We start from the raw sequence: 10,758 nt of genomic DNA, 5'->3' as shown, positions 1-10,758 counted from the left end.
CCCCCCCCTGCTGGTCAAAAGGAGCAATTTATTCCATTAATGAGAATTACATTCACCTTTATATTTTGCTTCATGTAGCCTGATCAAAATGAATAAAAGTTCTCTGTATGTGCATTCACGTGTAACATTGAAGGAGGTGGACGTGTGTTTCAATATGTAAATAAATACCATCGTTGTCTATTAAGAAGTTAAAAGTTGATGAAACACATTTCTTTTTTTGTAGGGATGCTGTGTTTTAACAAGGAAAGACTGATATGCTTATGGATGAAGATGACTTGTACTTGTGATTGTGCTTGTAAACAGTAAAGAGCGTGTGCAATTGAGGGGGGTGGTTATTGGTTTTATTCAAAAACAATATTTGTCTGGGGCTTCATGCCCCTGGTTGGGTCACCCATAGCAAACAAGCCACATCCGGCCCACGGGACCGTTTAATCCGGCCCGCCAACCCTGAATAAATTGTATCATTAAACATTTGTTTTGGTCATTTTGCCTGCAATGACTGCGTTTCCCCAGTAGATGGGGAACCGCTCGCCTGCGCATTTACTACCGGAAGCCGTGTCAGAAAGCCCAGTGCACACTCACAAGTGCGTGTACGTACTCAGTAGTACGGACATGACGCACCCGCGCTCTATTTGTATCAGTCCCGAATTTAGAGCGTGGGCTGTAATGACAACATTCTTGTAATTTGCGCACTGAACTTTCAGATACAGTTTTACGCTAAAGCCACCTACAAACCTTCCCCTGGAATCCTTCTATTAAAATGAGTCGCCCAAGGAAAAGCAAGGTGGAGACAGTGCCGAGTGTTTAGAAAAGTGTTGCTAATTTGGCTCGACGTCCGCGACGTGACGTTCAGCCACATGAACATCAATATCAACCCGTCACAGATTGAGGTTAACGGACCAACACGTCAGATCTCTCCTAAGAATTGCCACAACAAATTTTACTCCAGACTATGACGCACTAGCAAAAAAGGGAGACCAACAACACTGTTCCCACCAAAAATGAAGGGGAGGCTCTCAAGTTTGTTGTTAAAAAATGCATTTTGAATATGATTTGTACCCTTAGCAGGGATTGAAACTAACGACCATTCTCATTTTCAAACAATGCAGGATGCTCAAGGACATTGATGCACCACCTGTTTGCGACTAATCTTAACCTGTAAAGTTCTTAAGGCTTACTTTAAGGAAGTGTTTCCCGTTTCCTCAACTCTGTTACCAGGTGTTTGTGAGTTAAAACTCTGCTCTGACTTTCAGATGCCCCTCACCGTGTTGCCATTTTGATTACTTTATTTGGATGTATGTTTTCACCGATTCTTGAAGATGATATATTTGGTCAGAATGTTTGATGTGATCTCATAAGATAAACATCTTTCATTAATCTGACCTGCAGGCACTGAAGTGATGGAGACTGTTATTCATAATAACAGTGTCATATTTTATGAGAATCACTGATAGCAGTTTTTTAGTGAGTTATTATTTTTTTTAATGCTGTTAATAAATGCATTTGTTTTCAAAAAACTTGTTTGGAATATCCATGCTTTACTACCTACTAAAGGCCAAAATCCTTTATGAAATGACCTTTACAGGTTGCTTATATTACTTCACACAAACACTACGTCCATCTGCTCCTGGTTCGGCCCTCCGGTCCAAATTTAGAACCCAGTTCGGCCCGCGAGTCAAAAAGTTTGCCCACCCCTGGGCTAGACAAAGCCCGGCTCTCACAAGCCCCTTATGAAGAAAAACACAATTGGATTTTGTTTTTCCTCACCCGGACGCGGGTTACCGGGCCCCGCCTCTGGAGCCAGGCCTGGAGGTGGGGCTCGAAGGCGAGTGTCTGGTGGCCGGGCCTTCGCCCATGGGGCCCGGCCGGCCACAGCCCGAAAAGGAAACATGGGTCCCCCTTCCCATGGGCTCACCACCTGTGGGAGGGACCAAAGGGGTCGGGTGCAGTGTAAGCTGGGCGGCGGCCAAGGGAAGAGACCTTGGCGGACCGATCCCTGGCTCCAGAAGCTGGCTCTTGGGACATGGAATGTCACCTCTCTGGCTGTAAAGGAGCCCGAGCTGGTGTGCGAGGCAGAAAGGTTCCGACAAGACATGGTCGGACTTGCCTCCACACCCATTTGGGTTCCGGTACAAGCTGGCCCTGGACTCTCTTCCACTCTGGAGTTGCTCACGGTGAGAGCAGGTTTGGGTATACTTATTGCCCTCCGGCTGGGCGCCTGAACATTGGAGTTCACCTCGGTCAATGAGAGACAACCCTAACCTTAACCCTCCGCCTTCGGGTGGGGGGATGGGTCTTGACTGTTGTTTGTGTCTATGCACCAAACGGCAGCTCAGAGTACCCACCCTTTTTGATGTCCTTGGAAGAAGTGCTGGAGAGCGCTCCGTCTGGGGACTCTATCGTTTTACTGGGTGACTTCAATGCTCACGTGGGTAATGACAGTGAGACCTGGAAGAGCGTGATTGGGAGGAACGCCCCCCCCCCCCCGATCTGAACCCGAGCAGTGTTCTATTATTGGACTTCTGTTCTTGACACAGATTGTCAATAATGAACATCATGTTCAAACATAAGGGTGTCCATGTGTGCACTCTGCAACAGGACACCCTAGGCCACAGTTCAATGATGGACTTTGTAGTCATGTCATCGGCTTTGCGGCCGCATATTTTGGATAGAGGCGGAGCTGTCAACTGATCACCACCTGGTGGTGGTTTGGCTTCGACGGTGGGGGAAGATGCCAGTCCGACCTGGCAGGCCCAAACGTATAGTGAGGGTCTGCTGGGAACGTCTGGCAGAATCCCCTGTAAGGAAGAACTTCAACTCCCACCAGAGCTTTTCCCACGTTGCGGAGGAGGCGGGGGACATTGAGTCCGAGTGGATCATGTTCCGTGCCTCTATTGTTGAGGCAACCGACCGGAGCTGTGGCCGTAAGGTGGTTGGTGCCTGTTGTGGCGGCAATCCCCGAACCCTTTAAGGCATGCCTTCAAGCTGAAGAAGGAGTCCTATCAGGCCTTTTTGGCCTGCGGGACTCCAGAGGCAGCTGGCAGGTACCGGATGGCCAAGCGGTACGCGGCTTCGGCGGTAGCTGAGGCAAAAACTCGGGCGTGGGAGGAGTTTGGCGAGGCCATAGAGAACGACTTCCGGACGGCTTTGAGGAAATTCTGGTCCACCATCCGGCGTCTCAGGAGGTTTACAGTGGAGATGGCGTGCTGCTGACCTCGACTCGGGACGTCGTGAGTCGGTGGGGAGAGTACTTCGAAGACCTCCTCCATTCCACCGACACACCTTCCATTGTGGAAGCAGGTGTCAAACGGGCACTTTTTATCCGGCTCCCCGGTAACAGGCTCAATGAGCCGAGGGTGAAGGGACTCGTCCGTAGCTGACCACCCGAGTTAAATTAATTCTACCAGAATCAATCTAATTTCTTTACGACGCCAACCCCTTTCAAGTCATCCGACGCGCGAGCTGAGTAACTCAATTCGAGGCAAGTCGTCAGATGCCTTTGTTAAGACCTCAAGGATTTGTTAATTTACTAGAGCGCCCTCGCCCTAGCTGAGCTCAAGATAACTACTTCGAACCAGATCTGACAATTCCTGATGTTAAGGATTAAAGCTGTCTTCACTTTAAAAAGAATTGAACGGATTTAAAGAATGACTATGATAGGGAAATAAAGACATTTTAAAGTTGTAATTACCGCATATAAAACCATGCTCGACATAGTTAATACGAAATAATCGATACCAAATTAAGGCTTAAGAGATTTAATGAATAAGCCAGAAAAAGAATTATAAGTCGAAAAAACAAAATAACAAGACTCACCCACACAGAACAAGAGACGAGACTAAAGGTCTAAAATCCTATTTGGTTGAACAAGTCGAGTGATCGGCTCTCCTTTGTTCCAAAATCCGAATTCTGTTTAAAAAAGAGGAAAGGTCTGGCCGTGAGGACCGTAGCCAGATAAGTAAAAAAGAAGTCGCCACTTCTTCTTTATGCCCGGGGCGGCTTTTTCCTCTGCCTTCCTCGAAGCTCAAAATTTGACAAAGTCAAATTCGAAGACTCTGGAAATTCATTTTAGTAGATTTTGGTTCAATCTAGAAAAGAATGAAAAATCCATCTTCGTTCTTTTACTCCGGCCAGCGTCACGGCCATCGCCCTGACTAGGAAGAAGCGCGCCCGCTCTGTGTCCGGGCAACCTATTTATAGGCTTCTGGCATTACCTCATCGGAATAACTTCACCGGTACGTGAGGTGGCCTTTCTGGAAGTTTTTGGAATTTTCTGGAAGCTTCGAGAATGTTCCTTAGCTGATCCCTGTCCAGGCCAGCTGGAAACCACTGGTTGTCTTGGCAACCTTGCTTCAAGCAGCAATCACCGGAAACAGATGTTTCCTGTTTTGCTCGTTCTTTACTTGCCCTTAATGTCTCCTCTCAACTTAATACATTCAGGTATGGATGGAACACCAATGTTAAATACAGGTTGGACAAAACATTGCAACATGAATCACATATATCTTGTCTAATAAAGATCAGTCTCAACACATAATAGTACTTAACACAATAATGGGTTCCTCCAACTTAAACACATATATTGATATTGGTCAAGCTGTTGCATCTTAAAATTATGGCATAGCAAACTCATATTCCAAAATTGTGCCTTGCTACGCGTTTGAGCAGGTCGTGTCCTCCCAATTGCTAACAGTTTAATTTATTAGATTTGTTCATTTCTATCAGGTCACCCCTATGTCAAGCTTTAACACCATCTCCTGGTGAAATTTTGAACGACTACATGTTTTGGGATAGCCAATGTGCCTGGGCCAAATTCAATACCTAATTTTACACCATCTCGTACCACCATGTCACTTGACACAGGGCCTGGAGACTCTGAGGTGGACTCTCCAATCTCTGGGGTCGAACTCACTGAGGTAATTTAAAAACTCCCCGGGGGCAAGGCCCCGGGGGTAGATGAGATCCGCCCAGAGTTTTTAAAGGCTCTGGATGTTGTGGGACTGTCATGGCTGACACGCCTCTACAGCACTGCGTGGACATCGAGGACGGTGCCTCTGGATTGACAGACTGGGGTGGTGGTTCCCCTCTTTAAGAAGGGGGACCGGAGGGTGAGTTCCAACCATAGGGGAATCACATTCCTCAGCCTCCCTGGTAAGGTCTATTCAGGGGTGCTGGAGAGGATGGTCCGTCGGTAGGTCGAACCTCGGATTCAGGAGGAGCAGTGTGGCTTTCATCCTGGCCGTGGAAGAGTGGACCAGCTCTAAACCCTCGGCAGGATCCTCGAGGGGGCATGGGAGTTCGCCCAACCAGTCCACATGTGTTTTGTGGACTTGGAGAGGGCGTTCGACCGTGTCCCTCGGGAAGTTCTGTAGAGGGTGCTTCGGGAGTACGGAGTGCTGAGCCAACTGATAAGGGCGGTTTGGTCCCTGTATCACCGATGCCAGAGTTTGGTCTGCATTTCCGGCAGTAAGTCGGATTTGTTCCCAGTGAGGGTTGGACTCCGCCAAGTCTGCCCTTTGTCACCGATTCTGTTCATAACTTTTATGGACAGAATTTTTAGACGCAGCCGAGGCGTTGAGCGTGTCCGGTTTGAGGACCTCCGTATTGTGTCTCTCCTTTTTGCAGACAACGTGGTTCTATTGGCTTCTTCAAGCCGTGATCTCCAGCTCTCACTGGGGCAGTTCGCAGCCGAGTGTGAAGCGGTCGGGATGAGGGTCAGCACCTCCATATCCGAGGCCATGGTCCTTGGTCGGAAAAGCGTGGGATGCCCTCTTCGGATCGGGTATGAGATCCTGCCCCAAGTGGAGGAGTTCAAGTATCTTGGGGTCTTGTTCCCGAGTGAGGGCAGGATGGAGCGCGAGATCGACAGGCGGATCGGTACAGCGTCTGCAGTAATGCGGACTCTGTACCGGTCCGTCGTGGTGAAGAGAGAGCTGAGCCAAAAGGCAAAATTTACCTGTCGATCTACGCTCCTACCCTCACCTATGGTCACGAGCTTTGGGTCGTGACCGAAAGAACGAGATCCCGGATACAAGCGGGCGAAATGAGTTCCCTCCGCAGGGTGTCCAGGCTCTCCCTGAGAGATAAGGTGAGAAGCTCGGTCATCCGGGAGGGACTCGGAGTAAAGCCGCTGCTCCTCCACGTTGAGAGGAGCCAGATGAGGTGGCTCGGGCAGCTCACCAGGATGCCTCCTGGACGCCTCCCTGGGGAAGTGTTCCGGGCATATCCCACCAGTAGGAGACCTCGCGGCCGACCCAGGACGTGCTGGAGAGAGTATGTCTGGTTGAGCTGGATGAAGTGGCTGGGGAGAGGGAAGTATGGGAGTCCCTCCTAAAGCTGCTGCCCCCACGACCCGACCCGGATAAGCCGAATAGAATGGATAAATGGATGGATGATAAACGAGGGATTGTCTGTCTGCACTCGGCGTAATTTCTCTGTTGATGTGTACATGATCACATATGTGTCGGTATGAATTATGTGAACGTATGACTGTTGCACGGAGTATAATATAGGCGTCTATCCGTGGTGATATTGATATTTTAACAAAGAAAGAACGCTCCGCTTTCGCAGAGCATTAACAAACTGAGATATACTCTTATTGTTCCTCTCCACGGAAATCTTCAGTAAAAGGCGAAAGATTTATTCCATCTGTAGAGAAACGAGTGATCTGATAATCTGGGTCAAAACGGGCCACCCCACTGCTGGTCTCACCAAATTCACAGGCGGTCTCACATTCAAATCGCAGCATCATTCCTTCTAATACAAACAATAGACGTTGATAGAGTTACTATACTTAGAAGGACTCAACCTAAATAGAAGGTTTAAACGAGTATTTTGTGTTCATTAATGTCTCACTTACTTTAAACCTTGTTGCCGCACAGGATTGTAAGTACTGGATCGAACACTGACGGCGCTCGTTCTTTCAAACAGCGATTGGGCGTCTATTTTGAGTATTGAAGGTAAAAACAGTTGTATGTCTTGGTACGTGTACTTTTGGTATGAGAGAACAGGAAATGATCCCATCTCTGTGTTTCGTTTGAAAATGTGTAATTTCATTATTTTATTCAACACAAATCGGGAAACAAAATACGATCGTAATTTCTCAGATGGTTTCTCAAATTTCAGAAATGCTCTATATCTCTAATGTGGCGCAAATAATTGAGGCTTTTGACGTTGCTGGCATGGTTTGGGGTGTAATTCACCTCCACTGCGATGGTGGCATTCGATATTTGACATTTGAATATAAATCTGTCATTTTACTTTAGGAAGTAAAAGTTGTTTTCTAGAAATCCATACTTTTGATGTATGAGGAACAACAATCAGGCGCATTGTCAGGTCTAAATACCATCAGACATTTAACCACACGCTGGAAGGAAGAGGAGAAAAGAACCAGAACAGGTTTACTCGCGAGGAGAACGATAGAGAGAGGAAACTCAGTTACAATCTCCATCAATTCTGAGTTCTCCCTCCACGTGCTCCTCTATTTAATGTTTTGGTTGCCCTGGTTACAGAGGCGTTGCTACACTAAAGGGAGGTGAGAGTGTGACTGTAGCAACGCTGTTCAGCTAGCTAATAATGTTGTGTGGTGCGAGGCCGCATGGCCTTGGCCGATCCGTGACCCCACGAATGCAGAGTCTGTTCTTACATGGTTGGCAGCTTCGTTCCTGGCTGCAATCTCTAAACCTGGATGCCGTGTCTCTGTAAAACAATGCTCTAGACTTTCTTGCTACATTTCACACAATAATAATAATAATAAGTGAATAATCAGATACCTCTCGTGCAAACACTCTAACAAAGGTTAAGTAGATGTGAGATAACGTGCATGAAGTCTACTTAAACAAACATTGAGTAAATATGGGATAACTAAAAACTGTCTCGGACAAAAGCAATTAACAGAGAAAGGGCTTCTCTTGAACTAACAAAGAACAAAGAACAAAGATGTTCTGTTTCTAACTAGTGAGGGCCTCTCAAAGATAAGACAAGGAAAGGGAGTATAAGGACTCCCCAAGGCTAGCCGGCACATATGTTGACTTGAGCGAAGATATGTGACCTTCGGTTCCAGGCCGACCAGCGCTAGATATGTGACCTTCGGTTCCAGGCCGACCAGCGCTTCAGCAAAACTAATTATTCTAACATTTCCCTCCTGTTTATCACATATTTGCTCAAATCCTCACATCACCGTAAACAACCACTACTCTCGATTTTCAGTTGTCGGATCACATTTATGAAAACAAATATGTTTACACTCAAAAGATAAATGTTGCGTCGTCATCACTCAGAATTGCATGGATCGGGGAAAAAGTCTTGTAACGTCAGTGCACGAATCCCGTCATCAACATTGTTATCATCATCATCATCATCTTGTCGCTCAGACATTAGACACATCCGAGCCATCTTGTCCTCCATGGGCGATATTGCTGTAGTGATGAGACGGTTAAACAGAGCACGCAGGCAAGGAACACAACAACATGCACACAAGGTGAGTATAGCAGCAAATACTGCAACTGATATCAAAATTGAGGACACAAGGCTTCATACTTCCCAAAAACATCCATCCATTTGTCCCACACTGATGTGTCCACACCAGAGTGCTCTTTCATCTTCGCATTGAGGGATTGCAGGCCTGCAATCGCCCTCGTCAGGCCCCCATCAGGGGCGGTGTTGTTGGGGATGAAGGTGCAGCATTGTTCTCCAAACATTGCGCAGACCCCTCCTTTCTCAGACAACAACATATCAAGAGCAATACGGTTCTGGAATGTCATTAGGGAGGTCGTGGCTAGCTGTTCATGCACTGCCTCAAGCCCCGCTTGTGTCCAATTGCCCAATTTTTTCACATTGTAGTGGATGTAGTTTATTCTGTCTACGTTCTTGTTCACCGTACACCAACAGCAAATGGAGGACTCCCGTCGCGCTGCAATTTGGTCAATTAATTCTTATTAATCAGGGACTCCTCTAGGGACTCCAATTGCATCAATTTCGGTCAGATCATCGTCGCCTCTCAAATTTAAAAATATTTTGGTTTTTACTAGCTTTCTTTCCTGATCTTGGCATGTTGATGCATATACAATTTCACTTGACTACATTCTCTGAAAGCAATGGCTTCTTCTTCTTTTTTTTTTTTTTCTTAATGGATGCTCTATAGAATGTTCTGTCACACATTTCACAATCCAATAGATAGATTTCACACAATCTTTGATCAATGGTGACGGTACAACATAAAGCAATGGTCACAAACCCATACATATGACATATTCAATTTTTGTTTGTCTTTACAGCTTGTTTTGCCATTAACAATCAATTGTTTCGTTTAGCAGTTTACTCTTATACTAGTTACCGGAAACAAATTATCCACATTCACTTTAGATATATTTATTAACATCTACAGCGATTGTTGACAAAGTACACATATAAACATCATACATTCATGGCAGTCCAGATCTGACACAGCAGATCATCCTGCAAAGGTCAAATTGATCTTTTAAATCGCTACAATGCAGCATAATTTTTTAGGAGTGATCAATATAAGTTGTTCACTCATCTCTCCCCTACTCATTATGACTTAGTTCCCACAAATACCATATTGCTGAAGTTAACAAAGTGGCAACAAAGATGGCCACCTTACATGCAATAGCGTCATTGTTCCATTTTCTTGTTCCCGGCATTTCTCTAAGAGGTAAGGCTCCCTTTGGGTCACTTTTTCCGATTGAACGTTACCTCAAAAGAAATTACCCTTTTGTAATTTGCAAGGACCACCTCAACTGACCTTTCTGCTATTTTAATGGCAGTTGACGTAATTATCAATATTCAATGTGGCCCTTCCCCTTTGGAAGAACACCAGTGTTTCATTTTCAATGCTCTTAATGAGAACGTGCTTTGTTCTTTTTGCCTTTAAAATATTAATTATAAATATAAAATGTAAATGCCAAATTTGAATCATCCTTAGTTTCCCACTTGGTTTTAAAACATTGTAATCTATATTGTCGCCCAAACAATTTTTCATACGGGGTTAAACCCACAATACTTGTAATATTTATGTACAGTTTGACCAGGTCTAAACATTTTGTCCATGATCTTCCATTTTTCCCATGCACTTCTTCACACTTTATACTAATCCTGTCACGAGAATTAATTTCCGAAATCCCATATCTCGGTATTATTTTTTTACATAACGTTTTTGCCACTGTTAAGGCATTTAGTGTTTTTGTTGAAGCCAATTCAAACCATTTTGAGAATGCATCTATTATGACCAGGCAGTATAACCCTGTGGATTGTGTTTACCGGATGTTAAACAAGCTCTACAACAACAAAAAAATTGTTTTTAAAATGTTTTGAATATGAATCAAATCCGTATGTTGTATAAAGCTGACTGACCTGCCCCACTATCCCTCCTCTTGAGCCATGTGACACGCACTATGGCTCAATATTGCTGCCAATTGGTATAGGTTCTTTGGTAGGATAGGTCTGTCTTCTGGTCATTTATAGATGCCATTCTCTACTCTTACCCCTCTTTTTGTCCATGATTGATTTTCAGTCTATGGACTTTGTCGCTGCACATCTTTAAAAATGTTTCAGGAATTTAATCTGCTTCTTGTGTGTATAAAATTTGAAGCATCTCTTGCGCCACAGCTATGCGGTTCCGTCTGCAAGCTTGTTACCTCTTGAATTTATTCAGCTTCTTGTGTGTGTGCCCTGCACACGTGCATATAGCTACTTTTTGTGGCAATTGGACTGCTTCCACAACTAGCTTAGTTGTAGTTT

General features: G+C 45.3%; 1 non-coding gene across 1 annotated transcript; it reads right to left on the bottom strand.

The window, feature by feature from the left end:
* Window positions 1–6,554: 6,554 nt before the first annotated feature.
* Window positions 6,555–6,666, bottom strand: LOC133147188 (U5 spliceosomal RNA). The gene has a single exon (XR_009711556.1). It is a non-coding gene; the product is annotated as a U5 spliceosomal RNA (small nuclear RNA).
* Window positions 6,667–10,758: the final 4,092 nt, after the last annotated feature.

This window comes from Syngnathus typhle, unplaced genomic scaffold (assembly GCF_033458585.1).
Source record: "Syngnathus typhle isolate RoL2023-S1 ecotype Sweden unplaced genomic scaffold, RoL_Styp_1.0 HiC_scaffold_34, whole genome shotgun sequence".
In the NCBI taxonomy this organism is placed as follows: Eukaryota; Metazoa; Chordata; class Actinopteri; order Syngnathiformes; family Syngnathidae; genus Syngnathus; species Syngnathus typhle.
The sequence above is the reverse complement of the archived record's forward strand: the minus strand, read 5'-3'. Positions and strand labels throughout refer to the sequence as shown.